This window comes from Bos grunniens, chromosome 20 (assembly GCF_055505025.1).
Source record: "Bos grunniens cultivar Pamir isolate PY7600 chromosome 20, Bosgru_T2T1.0, whole genome shotgun sequence".
NCBI lineage: Eukaryota > Metazoa > Chordata > Mammalia > Artiodactyla > Bovidae > Bos > Bos grunniens.
This window is the reverse complement of record NC_141184.1, coordinates 54,097,292-54,124,020: the sequence shown is the minus strand read 5'-3', so window position 1 is coordinate 54,124,020 and position 26,729 is coordinate 54,097,292. Positions and strand designations below refer to the sequence as shown.

The window sequence follows — 26,729 nt, the reverse complement described above, 5'->3', positions numbered from 1 at the left end:
AGAAATTCAGGTGGCAGCTCTACTTAGTGACACTGGGAAAGTGACCATCCTTTATTTGACAGAGATGTTGCAAGATTTCAATGAAAGGACTGAGGCGAGGCTGGGGCCAAGCACAGCATACAGCAGCCTTCCAATAAGGGCTCATTCCTTTCTTCTCTCTTGGTAAAGGAAAGAAGCTCAGCATGTGGAAGGTTCATCCTCCTCCAATTTCAGGAATAATGGAAATGGTTTTGCTGATGTCATGGGAAGAGGATTCCCACATGGGAATGGATGCCGTCTGGGGAAGAGCTCTCTGCTCAGCATTTACACATCGTGCAGGCGTTCCTTACCTCCAGGCTTCCAGCCAGTCCGGGCTGTGAAATTATCACAGTTGTTTATTTGACCAGGGGAGACAGGGTGGGACAGGATTCTTTGCTTGGGGCCCCTCGTCCTCAGCCCACACGCTCACCTCCTGGGACTGCAGCTTTGGACAGAACGTGAACCCTGCAGTTTGCGAGTTTGTTTGCTTTGGGCAAATAATGACTTCCTGTTTCTTAGAAGACAGAGTAAAGCTTCCCAAGGTTTCTCTGCCAGGCAGCAGTTTTTACCAAACGACAGGAATGCTTGTGGGGTAAACAGAACGGAGACACAGAGATGAGGCCCGCCCACTGAGCAGCCCCAAGACATGCAGATGGGCGTTGAGAAATAGACAGGACATCTCAGCTTCCCAAGCACCCAGGTTTTAATCAGAGCCCAAGAGCAGTTTCTAGGACTCCTAGGCTCTTGCCTACACACACTGCATCTGCCCTGTGAGATCTAGCTGGACCCCCAGAGCTGGCATAATTCCCCTGTCCCATGGGTTACTTGACAACTCTTTCTACCCACTGGGCAGTCTGAACTCCTCTCTGTCCGAAATGCACACCAATCTAGTCCCCACCTCCAAGCCCCCAGGTTGTCCCATTTGCCTTCCCATCCTTCACATGTGCTCAGCACACACCTCCCCTCTTACAGGAAATCCTCCAGGATTGCTCCCCTGCTCTTTCAGTTCATAGCCCTTGCCGCTCAATAAAGTTATTCTCACTTCCATGGCCCCAAATTGCAAATTGTCTGAAGTCAAGTATCGAAAGACAAGCTAACGTGTGCTAAGAGCTTTGCAAGCTGGATTTTATTTAAACCTTCACAATGCTTATGAAGTAGGTACTTCCATTATCCCCATTTTACAGGTGAGGAAATTAAGGCTTGAGATGTAAATAACATACCCAAGATCACAGAGTCAGTGGCAGAATCGGACAACGACCCAGCTCGGGTTCTAGTTTCTCTTCTTGCGAGCCCTAAGGATGTTGCCTCCTAGAAAAATGTTTGTTGATTGGCTGCTGGACAGAGTGGTGGTTCTCAAGGGTCGGCTCCCAGACCACCACCAGCAGCAGCATCCAGGAACTCGTTAGAAATGGGAACAGCTGAGCCCTAACCCAGGCCTAGTGAGTGGGAAACCCCAGGGGTGGGACCCAGAAGTCTGTGTTTTTAAAAGCCCTGCAGGTTTTTTTGGATGTTTGATATTGTTTGAGACATCTGGCCAGACCAAAGATTGCCAAACTTTTTCTGTTAAGAGCTAGATAGTGGAGATTTTAGACTTTGCAGGCCTAGAGGTAGTATTGGAACTATAACACATACTTTCATAATAAGATAGAAAAAAAGTTTTCCAGGAATTTTTTATTGATGAAATTCAAAATATGATCATTGAGTATGAATATTTTATAATAAAGATCTAATCGTGAGAAGAATGAAATTCATTGAGGGTGGAGGATAACGAACGTTTTTGTTTACTTGGGATTCAAAGTCAGGGCTCCCATCATCAAATCAATTGCAGATGTTCACTTGTAAAGGCAATTCTTAGCTCCCTGTACACAGCAGGCAGTGTACCAGGCCTGACCTGCAGGGTGTAGTAAGCGGACCCCTGGAACAGACAATCCCAGCTGAACCAGTGACTGCGGGTGTCCTCGGGTCAATACTTGTCTAAACTGAGCAGGCACTATAAACAATCAGTTTGGAGATTCCATGCCCCCGGTGCCACTCTTCCACCCCCTAAAACGGTTGCTCAGAAGAACTGACAGATTCGACCAGGCATTTTGGCATCATGTAACTCTCCGAGGCCGTGATAAGCCAGGCAGCCCTGCCAACCATAGCTCCCTGGTCGGGAGAACAGCTGTCCAGCCAGGTGGCCAGGCAGCTGCAGGAAGCCATGCTCCCACCACCTGTGGCTCCCTCCCTACTCAGCCTGCCCCTCCTGGACTTCCCAGGCAGGCACCCAGCTTGCTCCAGGGAAGGTGGGCATCTAGGGAGGACAGAAGTGAACACTCGGCCCCATTTCTACCCTTGGCCTGGCTTCCTCAGCACCTGTGTGAACTCACAGCAGGGCGGGAAACTATAAAGAGCTGAAACGTAGAAGTATTGAGAAGGCCAGTATTGTTGGGTAAACCTTTACTGGTCCCTTAAAAAGGCAGATGGAAGTCATAAATGGCTGATATACCTGGTTGAATCATGTCCCTCAAAACAATACAATTCTTAACTCTCAGTACCTGTAACAGTGATCTTATTTTATAATAAGGTCTTTGCAGATATAGCCCAAGTTAAGAAGAAGTCATGCTGGGTCAGAGAGGAGCTTATAAGAAGAGGGAAACTTGGACTCAGAGACACAGAGGGACACAAAAGCACGTGAAGAGGGAGACACAATAGAGTGATGTGTCTACAAGCCCAGGGGCACCAGAGGCTGGGGCAACTTCCAGAAGTGGGGAGAGCAGCAGGGGACACATTCTTCTTCTGAGTTTCCAGAGGAATCAAGCATGCCTACACCTTCTGCAGACTTCTAACCTCTAGAACTCTGAGGGGATAGATATCTGTTGTCTTAAGCCACCCCAGCCTGTGGTGTTTGGTTCAGGCAGCCCAAGGAAACCAATACTGTTGACAGTAAGGGGATGGTAAAATACAGTGGGATACATCAGAATGGCAAGCAGAATCAATTATTATACTTCCAAAATCCGTAGCATTTGAGACTGTGCTTATGGTATAAGGTGAAGCAAAAGAAGCAACTTTCAAAACTACCTTTGCAATTTTAAAACTTCCATTTATAGACACATGATACATAGAAATTTGGACAAAAATATAATATTTTCATTATTTTGTCTCTGTGTGGGGAATAAAATAAACATGGGTTCTTAAAATCGGGGAAAATGGCCATTAGAAAAATAAAAACAATGAAATAGAAGTAATAATCCACATTTACTCTGATTAAAAAAACACAAGAATTATAAAAGCAAAAGGAAAACTATGTGGATTCAAAGCTGTTTAGAAGTGGCCCTGAAACAAGCCTGAGGACTAGACCACTGAGAGAGGTACCTGGGAAGCTCCTATGAGAACAGGGAAAGCAGAATCAGACACCAAGATTGCTCCTCGACCCCAGCTGAACGTTAGAATCATCCAGGGAGGTTTCTGAACAAGCCAGTTCCCATCTAGACCAACAGAATAAATCAAGAGAGGTCACTTAGAACCATATGAAGTTTAAATTTCATTTTAATCAGTCTTTACTGGGAGAAAAGGCTATATGAGAAAACCTAAGCTTAAATTATTTACATGGATCATCTCCCTTAAACATCATAATAGCATCATAATCATAGTTGCCACACTTATACCCACTTAAGAGACAAGAGAACTGAGACTCAGTGATATTAAGTATCATGGCCAGGGTCACACGGTTTGTAAACAGCAGATCTAGAATCCAAAATAAGGAAGATTAGTTCTTCAACCACCACATTATGCTCCATCTTTGAAGCTTGAGACATGATTATCCAAGCCGGCAATTTGGTAAGGAAGATTGTTGCTCAAATCCACATGGATACCTGGAGCTCTACTTTCCCCAGTTTTACACCTTCTTTAAACTTCAGAATGTCCTGAGCGGCTTTTAAAATTCCTGCTGTCCAGGCCATGCTCCAGACCAATGGCATCAGGACTGCAGAGTGAAATCGGACATTGGTTCTTAGAAGTTCCCTCAGCAGGTGATAAACAGCTAAATGTATTCCCCAATTCTTCCTGGAAAAACATGGGGCAATAGATAAATAACAACATAGATCTAGACTACATCAAGTTTCTAACAGCTAACTTACAATCGGTACAAGCACGGGAGGTTTTTAAATATATGATTCTCTTGCCCTTCAACCTCAAAGCCCTTGTGTTAAAAGGGGCAACCATAGAATTCTGCTTCTTCTGTTTCTCTGAACACCCCCTCTTCTGTCCGCCCCCCTGCCTCTTCTCATTCAGAAATCTCCTCCCACCCTCCATAGTCAGGGACCACCCTACCGCCATGTTCCAGTATCTGTGCCTCCACCAAAGACTTGAAGAGCAAACCCAAACCACAGCAAGCCACTCTTCTGTAATTTGCTGAGCTGCCAACCTAAAAAGAGACTAAATATTTCCTCTTTTCTGTTGTTTAAATGAACTGTGAGACAAACCAAAGTTGTGGTTTTATTTTCCAGAAACAATTTAGTAAACCAGTTTAAAGCAGAAGCAAAGACAATATACCCATAAAACTACTGAGTACAAAAAGTTCTCCAAAGAAACCCAACATATTCACTTTGAGTGAATCCGATACAACACACGGAGGTGAGCGACACCCAGTCCAGGGGTGCCAGGCCCAAGCTTCAGAAGAGCAAGTTACTGAAAAAGCACACAACAGGAGAGCCGCAGCAGACAGAAGCTCAAATGCCATCTGCAGAGTGGGGCAACAGCTCGGTGTGAACGCTTCCATAAATATTAAGCTGCCATCTACCTTCATCGAAACCACTGCCAGTCTTCACACCCTTGGCCTTCTCTACTGCGATGAGCATATGGGACTGAGAGAGTGTCTGGGGAGCCATGGAGATGGAAAGGCCCTGGAGTTCAGAGGCCCCACTGCTCTGTTCCTTGAAAGGGCAGTCAGGCTGGGCTGCAGCTGAGGGTACAACCCTAGGCCTGGACTTAGCTGTGGACCCTGAGGCAACTGTCTCCCCATCTTTGGGTCTCTGTCTCCTGCTCAGTAAGATGCAGGGTCCTCTATGGTCCGATATTTAAAGCGAGAGGCTGTAGGAGCCACGTCAGGTAGCTCAGCTCAACTCCCCCAGGATTTAAGGAAAGGTTACACCCATTTCACACCTGGGACCCAGAACGGCTGCCCTCTGGCTTGTATGAAGGGACCTCCTTGTCTTGAGTAGGGCCATAGGAAATCATTGCAACAAAGAGAGATAGCTGGGAGAGGGACCAGCTCACCAGAGGGTTCTGTACTCTCCAAATGACCATGAAGTCATGAGGTGTTGTACAGAGAACACGGGCTTAAACATACACACACACACAACATGATTTCAGTAAGAATACCACATTCGTGCCTGGAGAATGCCATGGACAGAGGATGCTGACGGGCTACAGTCCATGGGATCACAGAGAGTAACACACAACTGAGTGACTAACACACAGAGTCAATAAGCCCATGATCCAATCCAACTCAGTGCTGGCACTGACTCACTCGACCACTTCAACTAAATTATTTTTGTGTACAAAATGTCAAACGAGACTCGTGATACCTCTTACAATGGAGTATGGATAGCCCCCAGTCCCCTGCTACTCTCCCACTGAGAGCTGCAGTCTCATTTCCCTCCCCTGCAGTCCAATTGGCTTCAGTGACTTGCTCGACCAAGAGAATGCAAAGGAAGTGAGCCTGTGCTGCCACCACCAGATCCTGTGGAGTCAGGGCTTCCAGTCCAGTCTCTCGGGGCACTCACTTTCAGGACGCTCCTTCTCAAGGTTGAGGTGTCATGAACTGAGAAGCCCAGGGCACCTGAGGCGGCCTCCTGTAGATGCAGACAACCAAAAGTGGTCCCAGCCCACAGTCCACATGCTCACATCCGCGACCAGCCATGTGATTGCATCATTCTAGATGGACTGGCATTAAGTTTGGGGAAGTTTGTTATGTAGCAATAGGTAATTGGACACACCTAACTTGCAGAACAAGTGACTACCATGTGAGATCAACTGTCAAGATTATACAAAAGCACCTTGTAAATCATAAGGTGTTCCAGGAATGTAAAGGGTCATTGTTAATATTATGAGTTCCTGGATTGCCCTTCCTGTCCCAGCCCAAAGAGTGACTCTTGGCCCATGTTCCATGCCATGGCAATTTTGTGATTTGGCTCTGTGCCTGTGTTCTTGGATTTTCCAGGTGAGCTTTATCACAGAGAGGTGCCTCCGGGGTTGTTTGCCTGAGGCTCCTGACCTACATGCCTGCACTCTCACCCCTGCACCCTGGGTTCCTAATAACAGAATGTTTCTCAACGTGCCTCTGTCCACTTGCTGCCTTCAGAACCGGATGCTCCAAACTGGCCCTAAGGTTAGTGTTTCTCTAACACAAGTTGACATTAGAATGGAATCTAAGCAAACTCCAGGAGATGATAAAGGACAGGGAAGCCTGTGTGCTATAGTCCGTGGGGTCGCAGAGTCGGACACGACAAAGCAACTGATCAACACCACGACCACAATCAGCTTACTATAATTTCTTTGCTAACGGCCTTACCGGACCCACTACTAGAGAATGCTGGAACTGTTCTTCAAGGGATTTGTTCACTACGACCGATCCGTTGGGACTTCCCTAGTTCAGTGGATAAGAATCTGCCTGCCAGCGCAGGGGCCCGGGCTCGATCCCTGGTCCAGGAAGCTCCCACATGCTGCAGAGCAACTAAGCCTGTGTGCCCCAAGTGCTGAGCCCACACGCTGCAACTGCTGAAGCCTGTGCTCCACGAGAGGAGCCACCACAACAAAAAGCCTGTGCATCGCAACTAGAGAAAGCCTACGGGCAGCAACAAAGACCCAGAGCGACCAAAAGTAAATCAAAAGATCCTTTGTCGTTTTCCTCTATACTCTCAAATGATGTCACACGAGACAGGGTTCACAGGAGACATTTTTTAAAAATCCATTCAAGTGTTGAAATTTAGCTACTCTTGTCATCCCGAAAACAACTAAATGAAGGGATCCCTTGATCTAGAAGCTAGCCCTTTGGATATACAACGAACAGAATTATTTCTGGATTTCCCACTAGGCTGGTATTTGAAGTTGGGCTACTCTTGCCACCTGCCTCAGCATTCCCTCGACTAGTCAGTGCAGACAAGACAGTGCCCACTCATGCTGTCTCACAGACCTGGTGGCATCAACCCCACCTCTTCTTCCCACTGGAGGAGGCTGAACCCTGTGGCATGCTTTGCCTCATGCCATTCTGGCCATCTGGGCTCCTTGCTGTTTCATAGGGGCTGGAAGCCTGCAAACAGTATTACAATATTTCTCAGGTCCATTCCCACCCTGGTGGCTTCCAGTTAGGTTCTGCCAATGGCAGGCACTGGAGGAGACTAGAAGGCGGGAAGAAGGGAGAAGGTATCTTTTTGGTTTTTTCTGCTTCTGGTATCAGCAGTGAAGTAAAAGTTGCAGGCAGAGCCACTCCTGGCTTCCTGGGCAGTAGTGGCAGCAACTTTAGCAGCTCAGCACCCATAAGATCTAACCCTGTAGCAACACTCTCAGGGTGGAGGTATTCAGGTTCCCAGGCTCCTGTGGTGTCAATGAGAGCACAGGCTTCTGATGTCCTGAAAGAAGGCAGCAGCAGGTATACAGTCCAGAAGTCCAGCAGTCCTAAGTTTGGGGTAACATCATGTTCTTTTTGACAGCTACAGCCTAGGGGCAGAATGACTTCCTATAATTCCTAATGCCTCAATAACCTGATTTTCCTCTTTTTTCCCCCCTCCTTTGGCTCTTCTGATGGTTCTTGTCAAACAACCAAATCCCTGCATTGAATTTCCTCTGTTTGCCATACCTGGAGTGGTTTTCATCTTTCTTAACAGACTCTGCTGCTTCTCAGTAATCTAAGCACCTACCAAAAACACTGTTCACTGCCTACACACTGCCCATGCCCCTGTCTTTCTTGTAAATGGAATTCTAATTTTTATCAGATCAGCAAAGTTCCCAGATAAATACCCACTTTCCCAGTCTCCTTGTAGCAAGGGGTGACCATGTGACTATGGCTCATTTTAACCAATGAAACATTAGAAAACATCTGGGAACTCAGGGAAAGTTTTTGCTTTCCTTATAAGATGAAATGGATGGGGCCAATGCTACCTCTTCCACCCTCCTTCCTGTCTTGATATAGATGTGATGATTGGACCTGCAGCTACCCTCTTGCACCAGTGAGTCACCAAACATGAGGCCAAAGGCAATTCTCCAAGGATAGTGTAGTAGAAAGAGAGAAAAAAACCCTGAGTCCACAGCATTGTAAGCAGCGACATCTACCCTAGCAGCCACCTTAGCCCTAGAGTTCACGCTTTAGCCCCATCTTATGACAATCTTGAGTCCTGGAACTTCCTTTGTAAGTGCCAGTTCTTTTTAGTAACTTCTGCTTTATTCTGACCACATAGGAACATCAGAAAAATAGCTTGCAGCTCCTGCTTAGCTCAGAGTTGCCTATGCACTCAGACGAGGCCTCTTCGTCTAAAGAGGAAAAGAGGGAAGATTTAGAAAATAAAAAATTAGCATTCCCACAAACAGGAGAGCAAGCAAGAAGTTGTGCCTGGGCAGAAATCTACCAGGAGCAGCCCACACAGTATTTGACCTCCCTCATCTCATTTTGAATTGCCCTTTACAAAAGCTCACCACACAATTCTCATTAGAACCCCCGAGATAAGCTGGAGTAGGTCAGAGGCAGATTATTTGGGTCATGGCCAATAATATAATATCACAAACCTTTTCCTCTCACCCTACCAGTTTCCTTTACTTTTTTCACCCAAGTAGGCTCTGGAGCCCGTCTTCCTGGAGAGGCAAGCTGGTGCTCCCTGCTGACCACGCTTTCTCTTGGCAGCAGGTCTGGTTTGGTCAGTACCCAGTATGCTGAGTCTCCCCCTGCAGAAGACGCCCGCCGCCTGGCCATGCTTTAATTAAGTGGACATCTCGTTCCTATGGACATGGTGCAGCTGCTGTATTTTGCTAGTATCTGGAAGCCAAATCAGAATTCTTTCAATCCTTAGCTTTTATTTTCTGAGTTCCCTGATCTTTTGTGGGAACAGCAACCTTACTCCCCTTTCACAGCCCCACCAGCCACTGGTCTTTAGGGAGGGTGCCAAGGGCAAGACAGAGGGGTCCCTCCCCTACACGGGCCCCTGGCACCTGCACACACCTTGCTAATGAGCACCCTATTTGTGAAGAAAGAGAGAGAATGAAGAGAATCCTCGTTTCTCTCGTTCAATTTGTTTTTTAATCAAATCAAATTCTTAATTACATTTGGCTGGAATGAAATTATGCCTCTGAAGAGCTTCCAGATGGAGCTAGGAAAGTGACTTCAGCTGAACTCTGCAGCCGACTTGGTCAGCGAGAAACATTTGCTCCTGAAGGGGGCTGCCAGCCCGGTGCTTCTGCTCTGAGGGACGAAGGGCACTTCCGCCCACTCTCCCCTGCCAGATACTGCCTGGGGAGTTCTCACGTGGCTGAGCTAGGACACTTCTAAGTTGGGGGGTTTCCTAACAGGCAACCGTACGGAAACTCAGATTTATCATCAGACAGGAGGAGGACCAAAGGCTGCCCTCCCCTCACTGGCTATGTGATACAAGGCAGGCCATTGCCTCTCTGAGCCTCAGTTTCCTCAATAGACCTCTCTTATCTCACAAGACTAGTGTGAAGATTAAGTTGTATGGTTTGTGCATAGCTTTTATTTCCTTCTTTTTCCTTATTCTCCACCTGTTTCCTTAGAGAAAAGCTGCCCAGCACAATTGAGGTTGAAGATGCAGGTTTTTATAAAGAACCTCTGGCTCATGAGCCGTTGCTTTTAGGAATTCATGAAATGGGTGGACACACAAGAATGTCAGTTATCCTTCACAGAAAAAAATAGATGAGATTTGTGGTTACCAGAGTTGGAAGGTGGAGGGCAGGGGAATTGGATGGAGGCAGGCAAAAGGTACAAACTTCCAATCATAAGATAAATAAATAGTAGTCATAAGATAAATATCACGTACAGCATGATAAATGTAATTAACATGGCTGTGTATTATACATGAAAGTTGTTAAAAGACTAAATCCTAGCAGTTCTCATCACAGGAAAAAATTGTATTTCTTTAGTTTTATATCTGTATGAGATGATGGATGTTCACTAATTTGATTGTGGTGATCATTTCATTCGGAGAAGGCAATGGCACCCCACTCCAGTACTCTTGCCTGGAAAATCTCATGGACAGAGGAGCCTGGTGGGCTATAGTCCATGAGGTCACTAAGAGTCGGACATGACTCAGTGACTTCACTTTCACTTTTCACACTCATGCATTGGAGAAGGAAATGGCAACCCACTCCAGTGTTCTTGCCTGGAGAATCCCAGGGACAGGGGAGCCTGGTAGGAGGCTATCTATGGGGTCGCACAGAGTCGGACACGACTGAAGCATCTTAGCAGCAGCAGCAGATCATTTCATGATGTATGTAAGTCAAATCATACTGTCCACATTAAACATGTCAATTAGATGTCAATAAAATTGGGAAAAAAATAAAGTGTACACCTCAAAAAATGCCAGTTATCTTAAATTCATCTCCATCGTGACCCCAGTGCCCCAAGTCCTGGGGTTCTCCTCTCTGCAGCCTTAAGATTGGGCTTCTATCATCTGAGCATTCTCTCTCCTCTCTCTGGTTGCACCATCTTTGTCTATCCAACACGATCTCCCAGAATTTCACTTTTAAGTAAGGGTTTCACTTAAATCAAGCAAGCCCAATCCACCGAGGGGAAGACAACAACCATTTTGTCCCAATAGCCATTTGGGACACAGGGATCATGCTCAGGAATTTCTCTTGGCTCTATCCTGAGCCCACCAGGCAGGCAGAGGGGGGAGAAGGCAGCAGGAGGGCAGATCTGGCCACCTGGGGCAGAGAAGACTCCTATTTTAACCACCAGCTCCCTGGATGTGATGAGTTAACCACCCAATTCAAAGCGGAGGACACGTGGCCCAGCCACATGATCCTGGCGCACCCAGCAGAACCAGTAAGCAGGGAAGATGGTCTGGCACCTGCCGCTGAAACCTGCAGAGCAGAGCAGCACCTGCCTGAGCACTCAGATTGGTCATTCTGTTCCCAGGGGACATGTCGTCAAGCGCACACTCAGAACTCCCGCAGGGGACCGGCACTGGAATCAACTGTTAGGATCGCTCCTTTTGGATTTTTTCCCCAGGGGTTTAAACCAAGCCACCCTGAAGTGGTTCATCTACTCGTCAGCCCAGGGGTTGTCACCAAGAGGAGCTAAAGTCAGAGGCAACTCTGTTTTCTAGGGAAAAAGAAGACATCCAGCCCTTTCCCTTTTTCCACCTTCTTCTTCACTCTCCAGCTCTGAGTGGAACTGAAACATTCTGAAATGCCTCTTAATCAAACATTATGAAAATTCCTGTTGAGACACCATTGTATGCTGAGTGGAGCTACTCTTTGGACAGCTATTAACTGAGGGGTTTAATTCACTGATATGAAAAATAATATGTATGTATGAGTTCTTGCACTTCAAAAATTCCAAAATGGTTTCCATGGAGTTGCAGCAGATACTTGCCTTTCTCTAGCACAGAGACTGAAGAGCTGACTACTCCATTTTCCTAGCCATCTTCAAGCCAGGAAAAGCCGGATTCTGGAGATAGACTTGAAAGTCAGAGGGAAGCACTTCCCCTTCCAAACAAAATTATAAAGTCTCTCAAGAAAATTGCTTTTGGCATCCCCCCTCTTCCTGCCTGGAAACAGTGTTGCAAACAGGAAACTCAAAGCCACATGCTAAGAATGATGGGACCAGAAGAGACAGCATTCTGGAGCAGCTATACCAGCCCTGGGCTGCCCATCTCCAACTTATTAGATGAGGAAAACCAGCCCAACCCAGCAGTTGAAGTCTCTCAGAGCTGGGTTTTCTGTTGTTTTTAACAAAACTGATTCCTGAATTATGCAAGTATGATCCTACAGAGATAAGAAAGATTCATATTTCTTTTTTTTTTTTTTCTGACCCTAAGTAATCACACATTAAAAGGTTAGCACTTGTTTTGGTGAGATGGAGAAAGGAGCAAAGAGTTCAAAATCACCCACCAGCTCTTGAACCGGGGTTAGAACTGCTGACATTGTGTTGCTTGAGTTACAGACTTCCTGTTCCTTTGTATCAGGGGATTTCTTAAAATTTGATATTTAGAAGACTGGATGAGAGTCAAGCAAGTCTCCTGACATCAAACTATGAATGGTTTCACTTCTCAAACATTTCAGTTGACTGTTTGCCAAAGTTTTTATCTCAGGGAAACTATTTGCTAAAGTTCTAATATTATGTAAAATACTGAAGCAAGGCTTCCCCCAGGGGATTATATTACTATTTAGTTTTATATTTCTTCTGATGCCTCCAATAAATCATGAACTTCTTCAGAGATGTCAGAGGGCAGCCTGTCTCTCCAACTGCAAATGACAAGCCATGAATAATGCACACAGGTCTCACAGATAGGCTCCCAAATCCACGGCCTGTCGCCTTGGACTCGGGTCCACTGTCAGGCAACGCTCTGCAGTGGAGGTTTCTGCCTGTGGTCAGGTGAGTTCTGTGCCGCCCAGTCATTAGGAATCCTCAGATCACAGTACACCGTTGCTGGGGTCAGGCAAACCACTGGGGAACCTGAATTACCAAGAAGGGGGCTACAACTCCCAAAAGAACAAAGCTAGAAAACTCCAGAGAAAGCAGCCAGCGTATTTGAATCTTCTCGAGGGCGGTCCTGATTCCCTACAACACCTAAAGTAGTACCTGCATCTTAAGGATGGCCCAATAAATACTGTAAGGAAGGATGGACATACGGATGTATGGACGGATAGATGGATGAACTTCCACAGGAAAACTGGTAGAAATAAAACAACCAGTATATAAAATCATAGAGTATACCCAGTGATGAATAAAAACTGGTTTATCAAGTCTAGAGATGCTTCGCGATGATGGCAAGTGGAGAAGGGAACGAGTTTGACATACTTTACACTGCAAAGCAGAAAGCTTCGAGAGCCCACGAACTGGAAAGTAGGGCAGATTGTATGTGTAAGTGGCTTTGACCTGCTCCTGTGTTCCCTAATATTTTCTTCATCTTCATTTTCCACTGAATTCCCAAAGGAACAGTGTTTACTTGCCATCTACACACAAAAATTTGACTTGCTCCTAGTTAGCCTTCTGAATCTGCTTTCAAATATCTCATTAACAGTCTCCAAATTGCAATATACAATATCTAATTGTCCTTCTTCCATGACAACGTGGAGTTTTGACCCTTCGAACTACTCCTCACATTCTCCAGCGTTCTCCTTTCCTGGTTTCTGCATCTCCGCACTCTCTTCTTCCTTCAAGGACCTTATTCTAAATTTCTTCTTTTTCTGCTGCCTTCTCTGAGCCCACTCTTCCCCACCCAGTACGTTTTTGCCACATTCTGTCTTCATCCTCTTCTCTTCCCATGCTATACTCCCCAGGGGACCACATTCACACCAATAGCTTCAAGTGTCCTCTGTTGGTAAATGACCCCCATGTGATGTTTTCGGCCCCACAGACTAGACTGGACATCTCCACCCATCCATTAATTCACTAATCAAACAGGAGACTTTATCATGTATGTAGTCTGCTGCACAAATTGGTGATACCAAGAAAAGCATGACTTCCTTTATATATCAAGGAGGAGGAGACAGAAGTAAAATGATGATGATGCAGAACCACTGTCATCAAAGAGAAGGATCATCTAGGAGACCTCCGTGAGAACGCTAAGTAGGGATCAGCCCCTGTGATGGCACATGATGGCAGAGGACATCCTAAGAGAGCAGGGCAAGGTATGATGATTCATGAAAGCATACATTGGGCAACTGACCCTGCTTTCCCATCCAATGCCAGGCACTCGGCTAGGTGTTTTCACAAACTAATATTACTTCATATTATGCAATGAGCATTAAGTAACAACCACTTTTCTAAGTGCTTTTCAAACAATATGTCATTTAATCTTCAAAGAACCATTAAAGATAAATGTTATTATTTTGCAGTTGAAGAAGCTGAAACCCAGCTGTGACTTGAGCTTAGTGACTTGGGTAAGGCAGTGCCAGGGGCCTGGGGATGAATGGTTTAGCTCCATGAGCAGAAGCTCTTCCGATTAGCTTAAGGTAAAGTAGATTTATTATGAGGAAGCCGGGATGTCTCCTAGAACCTGAGGGTGAAAGCTGCAGTCAGGCCTCACAAAGAGCTGGGACTGGCCCTGGAGAACCATCAGATCAAGGCAGCCGCTTTTTGCCTCCCTCCTTCTTCAGAATGTGCCTGCCCCACCCACAGCTGCTCCTCTCTGACTGGCTGCTCCTCCCTCCCGCCTCTCTCTGCATCTGCACACTGGCTCTCCCTTCTTGCTCATCATGGTCTGTGGTCTCAAGCTAGTTCCTCTGCCCAGAATTTCCCCTTCTCCTGAATTCCAGCTCTTCATGCCAACAGAGATTTCCTTTGCCCGATTCTCCTTCTCAAACTCAGCCTTGTGCTTTTCTTATAAAGAATCCTAGGCTGATTTTCAAAAGAAAAAAATAATGGCATTTGCACCAACTTGGATGGACCTAGAAATTGTCATCAAGTGAAGTAAGTCAGAGAAAAACACCACAGATACAGCTTATATGTGGAATTAAAAAAGGGTACAAATGAACTTACCTACAAAACAGAGTTACAGATGCAGAAAACAAACTTGTGGTTACCAGAGGGTAAGAGAGGGGAGGCATAAATTGGGAGATTGGTGTTGACATATATATACTACCATATAATAAGGACCTACGGTATAGCACAGGGAACTCTACTTAATGCTCTATAATGGCCTATATGGGAAAAGAATCTAAAAAACAGTATATATATATATATACTATACTATATATACTATATATATGATTCACGTTGCTGTACACCTGAAACTAACACAACATTGCAAATCAACTATACTCCAATAAAACTTTTTTAAAAGGAAAGAAAACCATTAAAAAAAAAAAAAGAACACTAGGGTTGTAGTTCGGAGAAGGCAATGGCACCCCACTCCAATACTCTTGCCTGGAAAATCCCATGGGCGGAGGAGCCTGGTGGGCTGCAGTCCATGGGGTTGCTAAGAGTCGGACACGACTGAGCGACTTCACTTTCACTTTTCACTTGCATGCATTGGAGAAGGAAATGGCAACCCACTCCAGTGTTCTTGCCTGGAGAATCCCAGGGACGGGGGAGCCTGGTGGGCTGCCGTCTATGGGGTCGCACAGAGTAGAACACGACTGAAGCGACTTAGCAGCAGCAGCAGCAGCAGGGTTGTAGTTTCCTTAAATTATATGCATCTAATGTGAGGAGTGGACCACATCCTGTTTCTCCTGACCCAGCACTGAGCATCTTGCCCACTGAGTGTGTAAGATAGAAGCTGCTGACTGTCCCTTACATCCAGTCTCTCTTTCTCGCTTCCAATAATAGATGAGTTGCTTTTAAGCTACACACGTGGTGGCCACCCAGAATAAAGATTACATGTCCTAACCTCTGCTGTGCTAACTTTGACCCTGTGCCTAAGTTCTGGCCAAAAGGAAGTGCACCAAACAAGCACGCACAGCTCTGGGGTGTCCCGTCTAAGGAAGAAGTACGCCTTCCCTCTCCTCTGCCCACCTTTTCTGTGGCTGGATGCAGATGTCTGGCCAGCCAGGTGAGCCCATGTAGATGTAAGCAAAGGATCCTAGTAACAGAAGAGAGGAAAGAAAGAGTTCGTCTGGACTGCCCAGGGCCACCTCCCGAGCCAACTGAGCTGCTGTGCATAGACAGTCACACAGAGAAAGACTTTCCAATCGCCTTTAGCCACTGTGTTATTTTGTGTCCACTAAGAACAGCCCATTCACATTCTACTTAATTCACATTTACCGGATTAAATTCATGAATCATGGATTCTAGGTTTGTATAGGAAATTTTAAAAAGTTGAGGAGAATCTTGCTTCATATGTTTAGACTGAAGTTTTAGGCAACTGGACCTCATAGGCCCATCGCGCGATGCCTCTGTCAAACAGAAAGCTCGTGAGAAACTGAGCTAACCCTATACTTATTCTATTGATTAAAGGCACTTATCCCAAGATCAAACACACCCTGTTTGGGTGAGAAATCACCTTCACTGGAGGCCAGGCTGTGTGTGGAGATTCTCTTTGTCTAGAGGCCCTACCACAGGGAAGGAAGTCAAATACAGAATATAAAGCACAGGCTTTCACCAGGACAGCGTGGCCAGGTGTGGCTGCTTTCAGGCTCCCTGTAACCAGTCCTGCAAAAATTAAAACACAGAATGCATGCACGCGTGCTCAGTCGTGTCTATTTGCAAGCCCACGGACTGCAGCCCACCAGGCTCCTCTGTCCATGGGATTTTTCAGGCAAGAGTGGGTTGCCATTTCCTCCTCCTGGTTTTAATCTAATTTTATAAAGAGACAGAATCCCAAGAAGTTGGAGTATCTCCCTGATAGAGATGTTTCCTCATTGATGAATTCCACCGCTGTTAACCCACCCGCATCCTGGAGCTGGTCCTCTAAGATGCTTACAAACCAACAGGCAAGTTCCCAGTCAGGGCTGCTCCTGGGTCAGGGATGGGACATGCCCTGTCATTTAGCAGAAGTCACCTAGGCCTCCTTGAACTGCCACCTCCTGAACTGCTAGGCTTGCATCACAAGCTACTTACAGGAATCATGTACCACATGTCGAGTGAAATAGGAGATACAGGAAATGAGCCAGATTCCTGGGCTTGAGGGCGGGCTCATTGTTAACCAGAAGGGACAGAACAAGAGCAGCCACAGATGGCATTCCAAGCCCTTGGCAAACGACACAAAGGAAGGCTGCTTCCGCCCATTCTAAAGGCAGAGTAGGGCTTGCATTCTGAGAGCCAAGTCCTTTTCTTTCTCCCTAGGCAAGAAACATTGAAAATTCAAAGTTGTTTCTGCATGTGCATATGTGTGGATCTGTTTGTGCATTTAAACATTGCCCATGGATCAAACAGTCTGAGGGTTCTGTAGACACTTAGGAGACAAAACCAATTCTGGAAAGAGGTCTGGGAAGGGCCCCTGACTCAGCGACCCAAACCACGTCTCTAGTCCTGCCTCTTTGGAGCACCATCTGCGACATTTAAGATTGGGTTGACAGGGTCCCCAAGGAGTCTGAGCCCCTCTGTCCTCCTCCTCAAAGCTGAGTCACTCCCCCAAGAGTCCAGTTGACTTCAACTGGCTTATTTTCTTCAGTGGTTTCTTTATGGATCCCATTGCTCTTTTGTCTTCCTTCCCCTCTTCTCCGCCTGACACCACCACCCCCGCCCCCAGCCACCAAAACCATGTGCATGCAGACTCAGCTTCTCTAATAGGATTTTACCCTCCTGGGGCAGGGCCTTGGCCATCTCTTTCCTTTTTTCTTCCATGGAATACTGTATGTCATAACGCCGGTGACTTAAACATTTGATCATTTGGTTTTCTGTGAAAGGGCTCCCTACATCCACCCTTCACAAGACAAGGTAATAATAGTGTCCAATCACTTTTGCCATCGGATCCAGAAGGCAGTTGCTAAGTATTATCTCCTTGTCTTCAATCATGAGAAGGAGAAGCAGAGACAAGCACCCTGCCTTCCCTTCCTCCTCTGAATCTCCAGCTCCTGGGAGGAAGCCAGTGAACAACTCGGGGAGTGGTACTGACTTGTAACAATCAGAAGGGAAGTTAAATGATATAGGGCTTTCCTGGTGGCTCAGAGGGTAAAGAATCTGCCTGTGGGTTTGATCTCTGAGTCTGGAAGATCCCCTGGAAAAGGGAATGGCTTTCCCACTCGAGATGGCTTTTCCCCACCTGAAGAATCCCATGGACAGAGGAGCCTGGCAGGCTAACAGTTAGTTTATGGAGTCACAAAGAGTAGGACACAACTGAGCGCCTGACACTTTCACTTTAAATGATATAAATTACTTCTGCACCATTGCTGGTGGAGGTTCAAGCCTGGAACACCACCATGACCACATGCAGCACTCAAAGGTAGATTCCTCTGAGTAGACTCAGCCAGGGGCCCTGTCTCTCCCAGAAGACCCATCTTCCCTGGACAGGCTGGAGGGGGACTCTGTGGGGCAGGGCTTCCTGCAGAGAGAAAACCTGGCTTCCTCTTGGAGCCCAGCACCAGGCGGCATTGCCTGGGACCCCGGAGCAACAGTGACTGATTTTCCCCCGCAGGCAGAGACTCTGTCAATTGCCTCAGGTAGTTTCTGGCTCTGGAGCTAGCAACAGGAGGTGAGCAACCTGCTTCCTACAGTGATCCAGCCAGCAACGTGTCACTTGGAGAGGGGGCAGCTGGGTTTCGCAGTGTGCAGACAGGGAATGCAGACTTTCCCCATCTCCCTCCCTACTCTGACTTGCTCAGGCCATTCCAGACGGCTACGGGACCCAAATATGCCAGACACATCCCAGCCTCAGGGCCTTTGCACTTGTCCCCTCTGCTAGGAATGCTCTTTTCTGGGTGTTCTCACAACATCCCCTCTTCTCATTCAGGTTTGCTGAACTTTACCTAGAGAGCTCCTTCCTACGAATGGCTCCCCACAGCCCCCCAGCTTTCCTGACCCCATCTTCTAGTCCTAGTTCTCTCTGTGTCACTTTTCATGGCCCAGTATTTAGGACCATTTCACTGGCACATCTGTGTGCTGCCTCCTTTCACCTGCTATAATGTAAGGTCCATGAGCGCTGTTTCGTTCTCTGCTGCATCCTCAGCACCTAGAACAGTGCCAGGTAAAGAGCAGATGCTCAAATGCACTAAATGTAGACACCAAATAAATGAAAGAGACACCGCTTCTGTTTTTGTTACCAGATAGGATGGATATAGGTCACTTTTGGCCTCAGTAGAGAGCATGCTCCTTGCAGGAGCCGCCCCTCCCAGAAAGGAGTATTTGTGCAAGAGCCCCCTGGGCCAAGCACTGGGATACACTGGGGTACCCTGGATCTCTTTGCTCGTGTGCTAGGGCTGCCTGAACACAGCACCACCAACTGGGTGGCTTCAGCCACAGAAATTTCTCGTCTTGCAGTCTGGAGGCTAGCAGTCCGAGACCAGGTGTGGGTTGGGTTGGTTCTTTATGAGGGTTGTGAGGAAGACTCTGCCCCAGGCCTCCCTGCTGGTGTCTGGAAGCTTCCTGGCAATCTTCCGTGTTCCCTGACTTGCAGAAGCATCGCCTCCGACTCCACCTTCACCGTCACATGGCACTCTTCCTGTCTGCACATGGGGACATCTGGATCCAAATGCCCCCTTCTTATAAGGATCCTGAATTAGAGTGCAACCTAATGACCTCATCTTAACTCTCAGTGTCTGCAACAACCCTTGTTGTTGTTGTTCAATCGCTAAGTCGTGTCTGACTCTTCGTGACCCTCTGGACTGCAACATGCCAGACTTCCCCATCTTTCACTGTCTTCCGGAGTTTGCTCAAACTCACTGAGTCGGTGACACCATCCAACCATCTCATCCTCTCTCCCCCTTCTCCTCTCCAATGCAAGCCTATTTCCAAATAAAGCCACATGTTGGGGTCCTGGGAGTTAGGACTCTATATGCGAGTTCTGAGCGGGGTGGGAACAGAGTTCAGCCCATAACTGTCCCCGTCTTGTATGGAGACAGAAAGGTTACCTAAAGGGCAACATCCTCTCCTCATACTCCTTTCACTGCTTCTCGAGAGAAGGAACATGATGCCAGGTAGGGCTGGCCCAAGATCAGCCTAAGAGCCTGTGTCCACCTTTCTCGGGCTTTCCTGGAAGAGGACCACTGTCCAGGCAGTATAGACTTCCCTGTAGCCCAGAGGGAGGCCACCTGCCCTCAGCATCCTGTTGGCCCCCTGACTGTTCAGCCCCTCCTTTGGACCCAAACTGGGTCACCAGGAAAGACAACTGAAGGTGGGCTCAAAAAGCATGCACCCCTACCAGCACATGGGGATGGGCCAGGAGGAATACCCCAAGAGTCTGGGGGAGGAACAGCCAGCACCCAGCAAGGGCCCCTGCATAGCTGTTGATATAAATGCTTTGAGAGAGAAAAATGACAAGATTCACCTCAAGCAGCCACCAAACAGGATGGAGATCTTTGAAAGTATCAGTGGGGTTGATTCTGGAGCTGCCCATTAGCATCAGCACAGGCATGCTGGTGTCTGGCTCCATCATAAGTCCAGTTTCTGGTGTTTTACAACCCACAGTAAACTGGTGGGGTGGACCTCTGAGACCCTTACCCAGGTTTTAATGCATATGCATTTGCCCCCAGAAAGAGCACTAAAGAACAAGAGGATGCTTAATTTTTTCCAACCGTGGCATTCTGATTTACGAGAACGGGAAGCGGAATTATGAAATGCAGTGGGGTGAGCTTAGGTGTGAGATCTCGGTAAAACCTGAGCTCTAGCTTCCTGGATCTGCTTCCAAACAACACTTCCTTCACTGCCATGGTGAGAATTTGATAACTTTGTGATCTGCACATAGGAGCTACTCACTCAATGAGAAGAGACTCAACTGAAGAAGGAAAATCTGGCAATTGCAAGAAGCCCTGCACTCTGCAGCCTGTTTTTGCCTCCCTGTTGCCAAGGAGGCCTGCTGCAATCAGAAACAAAGACCAGGAAGAGCTGGGGCACTCCAGCATTCCCAGGCAGCAGGCACTTTTTCTCCTGTCCATATTTAAAATACAAAATTTGCATTCGATCCCCTCAGGGTCTGGCTCAGTGACCTCAGCCTCAGGTTTGAAATACTTTTGCTCCAGGGAACTGCAGGTTCAAATCCCAGGGGGGTTTCTACTCAGCCTGGCATCCTTCTGAGACAGATCATTTGAATAAATGCAATTTAGTGAAGGCAGACCTTTCAGAGGGGGCCACTGGAAAGGAGAGAGGGAGCTGCTGTGGGCGGGAGGAAGGGGCAGAATTTTATCCAGATTTTCCTAGTGTCCTTGCTGGGTGTCAAGCATGCTTAAGACTTTGGGGGAAATCAGACAAAGCTCATAGAAGATCCCCGTGCCAGGACCTAGCCCTCTAAGTTGTCTCTATGGTAGATCCATCACTTGCATTCTCCCCACCTCTCTCTGCTCTGTGAGCAGGTATGTTTCAAGAATGGGAATGCTTCTGCCTAAGACTCTTTTCCTGTTCTGGAGATGGGTCAGCTCCCCTCCAAGCTATGGCTGATAGAAGGACAGTTTAATTCTGTGATTATAGCTGTAGATTCCAGGATCAGATGACTTGTGTGTAAATCCCAGCTTTTCTGAGTCCTACCTGTGTGGCCATGCCAATGGACCACACCAAAATTATATTGATTTTCCCATTCTGAAAACTACGCCACAGTATCCTGCTGCCATGAATTCAGGGACTCCTAGAATAGAGAGATATTCAAGAAAGCTCTCCATCAGCCCCACGCAGGGGCAGCAAGGAAACAGCAGAGTGATCCAAGGCTTCATCATTTTTGAGACCTACAGTCAAAAGCCACTTCGATTATAACTCCTAAACTTTATAGTTCCCCACAGTCCAGTGAGAATTTAAATGGCTTTTTAGGGGTCACTGCTCTCAAGGCTCTGACCTCCATGGGCAAAGTATAAGGAGCTATGAAGAGACACCAAAATGGGGAGCAAGAGAGGGATCCTGTCTCAAGTTAGGGTTCCCAAGAAGGACAGAGAGAGATTAGCATGCAGGATGTGTATTAGAGTGCTCTGGATCAACACCTCAAGGAGACAGAGGTAGATACTCAGTTGTGATACAATCTCAGCGGAGGCCTCGGCTAGCTGACCGCACAGGGAGCGGCGTGGCCTGCAGAGTCATCCCGAGTCTGGGAGGGGAGCCAGGCCTTCGAACCTCCCCTGGGGATCAGTCATCAGACGTGGCTGCTCCGGGAGGCAGGCTAGCTGTGGGCAAGATGACTCTCCCAGCAAAGACAACCCCCCAAAATGCCAGCGACTGAAGGATCTCCTCCCACGGGGTTACATGTCACAGCACCCACCACAAGCCCCCAACCAGGATGACTTTTATTTTTTTAAAGAACTTTTTTTATGTGGACCATTTTTAATGTCTTTATCGAATTTGTTACAGGATTGCTTCTGCTTTATGGGTGATTTTCTTCATTTGTGACCTTGAGGCATGTGGGATCTTTTGTCCCTGACCAGGGATTGAACCCTCACCCCTGCATTAGAAGCACAGTGTGTTAACCACCGGACCACCAGGGAAGTCCCTTCCTCTTACTTGATGAGCAGAAATCTCACTCACCACATGTGGGGGAGCAGGGTGCAGAGATCTTTCACAATTAGTACAATGAAAAGGGGATTTCCTCTAGGCTGGGGTTACTCCCAGGCCCAGCTCTGCCACTAAATCGAAGATCCGTTTATCAGGAAACAGTGAGAAGATGTCAAACTGTAGAGTCCTCAATTTAGAAAGGAAAAAGCCAAACAGCTCAACTCCACCCAAAGCAAAGAGCCCGATCACATCCCAGCAGGTGGTCTTCCAGCCTCTGCCTAACTGTTCTAAAGCCTGGGCTGGGTGCTCCCTTTACCATAGGCCTGACACCCCTATTTATTAACAGCTTTTTCTAAAGTTCAGTTACTATCAACCTCCCAGACAAGATCACTCATAGCTCACCAAGTAATTGCTCATTCACTGATCATCCTTCAGCTCTTTGAAGACAAATAAATAATCTGGTTCTTTCCCTGGATACCAACCATATGCCTACCAAACATTTGTTCACTCATCTGACACATGCATTTGTGCCTTCTGCTAAGCTCTTACATGGACACTGAGTTATTCCATCTTCATATGAGTCTCTTAAAGATAACAAAAGCCAGCATTATATTATCCTTGGTTCTTGCCCTGAGAAATTAGAGAAGGTTTCAAGAAAAGAGACACATTGGATTAGATCTTGAAGAATGAATAGGAAGTCCTTTATCCCAGAGAGGGTGGCATTTCAGGCTGGGGGAGTAAGATTTACAAAGATCTAGGGCATCAAAAGGGCTTCCTTCATAACTTAGTCAGTAAATCATCTGCCTGCAATGCAGGAGACTGGGGTTCAATTCCTGGGTTGGGAAGTTACCCTGGTGAAGGAAATAGCAACCCACTCCAGTATTCTTGCCTGGAGAATCCCATGGACAGAGGAGCCTGGTAGGCTGCAGTCCATGGGGTCACAAGAGTCAGACACAACTTGGCGACTAAACCACCACAACCAACCAGGGCATCAAAGAGCTTAATATATTTGGGGAAAGCTTATGCTATAGCTCAAGTGGTGGTCTTCAACTGAGGACAGTTGCTCCCCAGGGGACATTTGACAACATCTAGGGACACTGTCCGGAGAAGGCAGTGGCACCCCACTCCAGTACTCTTGCCTGGAAAATCCCATGGACAGAGGAGCCTGGTGGGCTGCAGTCCATGGGGTCGCTAGAGTCTGACATGACTGAGCAACTTCACTTCCACTTTTCACTTTCACGCATTGGAGAAGGAAATGGCAACCCACTCCAGTGTTCTCGCCTGGAGAATCCCAGGGACGGGGGAGCCTGGTGGGCTGCCGTCTATGGGGTCGCACATTGTCGGACACGACTGAAGCAACCTAGCGATTAGCGAGGGATACTGTCATCACAACGAGGGGCAGGTACTACTGGCCTCTCATGGGTTGAGGTCAGTAATCTGCTGAACATCCTGTAGTGCTCAGGACAGCCCCACAATAAAAACTATCTAGCCAAAATTTTCAATAGTGCTGAGGTTGAGAAAATCTGGGCTAGAGTTTGCAGGGAGGACAGGAGTGGAAATGGACAAACTGGAACTAGATTCTGAAGGACCAAGCTAAGAGGTTTAATTTCTTCCTATTGCCTGAAGGATTAACAGAACCTATAGTTGGTAAGAAAATTTTAAAATGATCTACAGGAGCCAAGTCTGAGATCAGGGAGACTGACTGGAGACTGCTGAGATTCCCATTCATTCATCCTTTCACTCGTCATTTATTAAAGACTTAATGAGCATCTATTATCTACTCTGCTCTGTGCTACTTCTGGGGATATAACGATGAGTAAAACAGTCTCGGTCCTTGCCCTTGGGAGTTTTGTAGTCTAAGCAGACAACACAGCCATTGTCTGAATAATCATACAAATATGGAAGCACAGGCAGGTACAATGTAGCAAAAGGAAGGAAGCTATCAGCATATATGACAAGGAAGACTGATCAAGCAAGGTTCCAAGAAGATGTCCCCTATAAAAGCCACTGGGGGCCCCAGGAAAGGTAAGATGGGGTTTAGGTGATAAGGTCTAACCTCTCGTTTTGTGCTTAGTCTGGTTTCACTTGCCTACAAGGTGCCGTGTACAGAGGACTTGCACTTCACGTGTCCGATTAGCGTTCTCAGCGCAGAGGCGCTGCGCCTGACACCCTATCTTGGTGTTTCACGTGCAGAAATGCTGCGCCCGCCACTTCCATCTGGAGTTGCGTAAGCAACACGACTGCCCCTGAGCCTCGAAGACTCCACCCCCACCCCACCCCCTCCACAGAGAGCCCTACAAAGCAGCTCACCAATGGCTTGTTTCAGAGAAGGTGTACTTTAGAACTGTACCTCACACCTCTCCATTCTTTGATCAAGGAGTAAAACTTTCCTCTGAACCAAACTCAGTCTCATTCTATTGGCCTGAATGACAACAAGCAGGAGGACCTTGCCTGGGGCCTGACTCAAAAGGGTTGGTAACAAACTCTGGTGACCATGGAGAAACAGACCATGGTTTTCTTGCTCCCCTGGCTTCAGCGGGAGGATGGTGGAAGCTTTGGGAGCTTCACACGAGGACTCTGATCTTTGAGTACTCTCTGACAGGGTGGAATGGCAGCAGCCTCCGGCCAAACTTAGAGCAGCTCTGCCCAGTAAGCCAATACCCAGTGTGGTGCACCACACAACATAGCCACCAGCATCATCTGGACCCCCTCTCTTAAGGGAATCATTCTGAGGCATCCCTGGGGATCAGAGACTGACTCACACGCGTCTGTCTGCTGCCTCTGGCTGGCCTTCCAGCAGCGCTGGGGCCTGGGGATGGTGGGGATCTCTGACAGGATGGAGCCACAGCAGTCTTGCCCACTGTCTCACCAGCAGTACTGTCCTCCTGGCCCCTGTACAAGGGAGTAGTGGCAGCATCGGGGTTTTTGTCCTTGCCAATCTCTGGGGGTCAGCAGAAGCATTCTCCCAAGTCACTTTTGATCTGGTAAAGGAAAGTGGCCAGTCCAGTGAGCCAAGAGGTGATACCAGGAAAAGGCCCAGGTAATGAGGACCACCTGACAAGCTGGAACAAGGATGCCCCATCCCGGTTCAGGTGAGTAAGTGACTGGTGACTTGACCTCTTCCTGCCAGAGCTAGTTTCTCTCAAGTGGGCCAGGGAGCGCTGTGAGCCACTCGCAAGACCAGGACCCCCATAATCAGGAAGCCCTGTGGGCTGCTGACAAGAAGAGGAAACACTTCCCCGCCAGGCTCTCCTCCCCGCACTGCTGATGAGGCTAACCGTGGCTGAGTCTTCATTGGCTGGGGCTCCATGGGCTCACCTCCAGGTATCACCACAGCTTTCCAGCTGCCCTGGTGATCCGGTGAGTGCCCGTGGGAGCCCCTCTTGCTCTAAGCTCTTAACCGGCAGGAAGTCCAAAAACTTCTCCTTTTTGGCTGAAAGGAAGAAAGAGAAGACACTCACCTCAGCTAAGCTGCTCTGGCCCGGAGGCCGTCCCATCTAACCTCCTGTGGGGCATTCCGACTGAAGAAGGACTGACTAGTTCAAGGATGGGCCATGACAAATTCAAGGGAAATCCCCAGTTGTATGAGAGCCCATGCCTATTTGGGTCTCTTGAGGAATCCCAAACAGTTTGGTGCTGGGTCCAAATTTCCCAAACTGGACATCTTATTTGGGGCATATCTAATGGTATTTTCATGCCAACAAATCACTCCAACCACTCCATTGGTAGTTGGAAAAATGTCATTGTAAGGGACTAAGGGCAGATCCAGAGGGGTCCTAAATCTGATTAGGGGAATCATTGAGACCCATGACCCCACCTGGGCTGACATCGGAGCCTCCTCCATGTACTCCTAACAGGGGAAGGAAAGTCCACAGTCTTCTCAAAAGCCCGAGAGGAAGCACACCGAGAGAACACAAACAATGCAGGCCATGCTCCTCTCCAACTGGGGAATCGAGCAGCCCAGATAACAAATCCAGCTGGGACCAACTGAGGCAATGGGGAGGGGAGTGGAGCACAGAGGCTGACCCATTACAAAAACACAATCCCAAAGAGAAGCCAGGCAGCAGGAAAGACACCTGTCAACGGGAATAAATAAAGGAAATCAACTAGGAGTCAATGGGAAAAAACTGGAATTCCTAGAGTGCCTCAGGGAATGCCTCTGAATCTATACTGCCAATGATCCCAAGTCACTGGAAGGCAATGCAATCTTGAGGTTGTATCCCATTTCCCAAAGTACCCCCGACATTACACATAAACTTCAGAAACTGGAAATAGAACCAGATACCCATCTCTCTCATCTGGTCAAGGTTGCCTATTTCAACCTTTAATAACCAAGATACAGAGGAGGAGAAGTCAGAGGATAAAAAGGCCTGGAGACAAGCCCACCTACGAGCTGTTGCCCTCCTGGCATCTAGTTGGTATGGGAATCTGGACTAAGTATCCACAGAGACTCAACTTTCATAAGTGACCCTCAGACCCCATCAAGGGGAAGCAA

The 26,729-nt window shown here is 47.5% G+C and overlaps 2 long non-coding RNA genes across 6 annotated transcripts in view; both read right to left on the bottom strand.

Annotated features, from left to right (window-relative positions):
• LOC147350425 (uncharacterized) overlaps window positions 1–26,729 on the bottom strand; it is a 217,361-nt gene that overhangs the window by 187,090 nt on the left and 3,542 nt on the right. The gene's annotated exons all lie outside the window — the stretch shown is intronic.
• Window positions 1,153–26,155, bottom strand: LOC147350426 (uncharacterized). Its single transcript, XR_015148841.1, has 3 exons — window positions 26,052–26,155; window positions 24,997–25,667; window positions 1,153–4,062 (listed from the first exon to the last, which is right to left on the bottom strand). It is a non-coding gene; the product is annotated as an uncharacterized LOC147350426 (long non-coding RNA).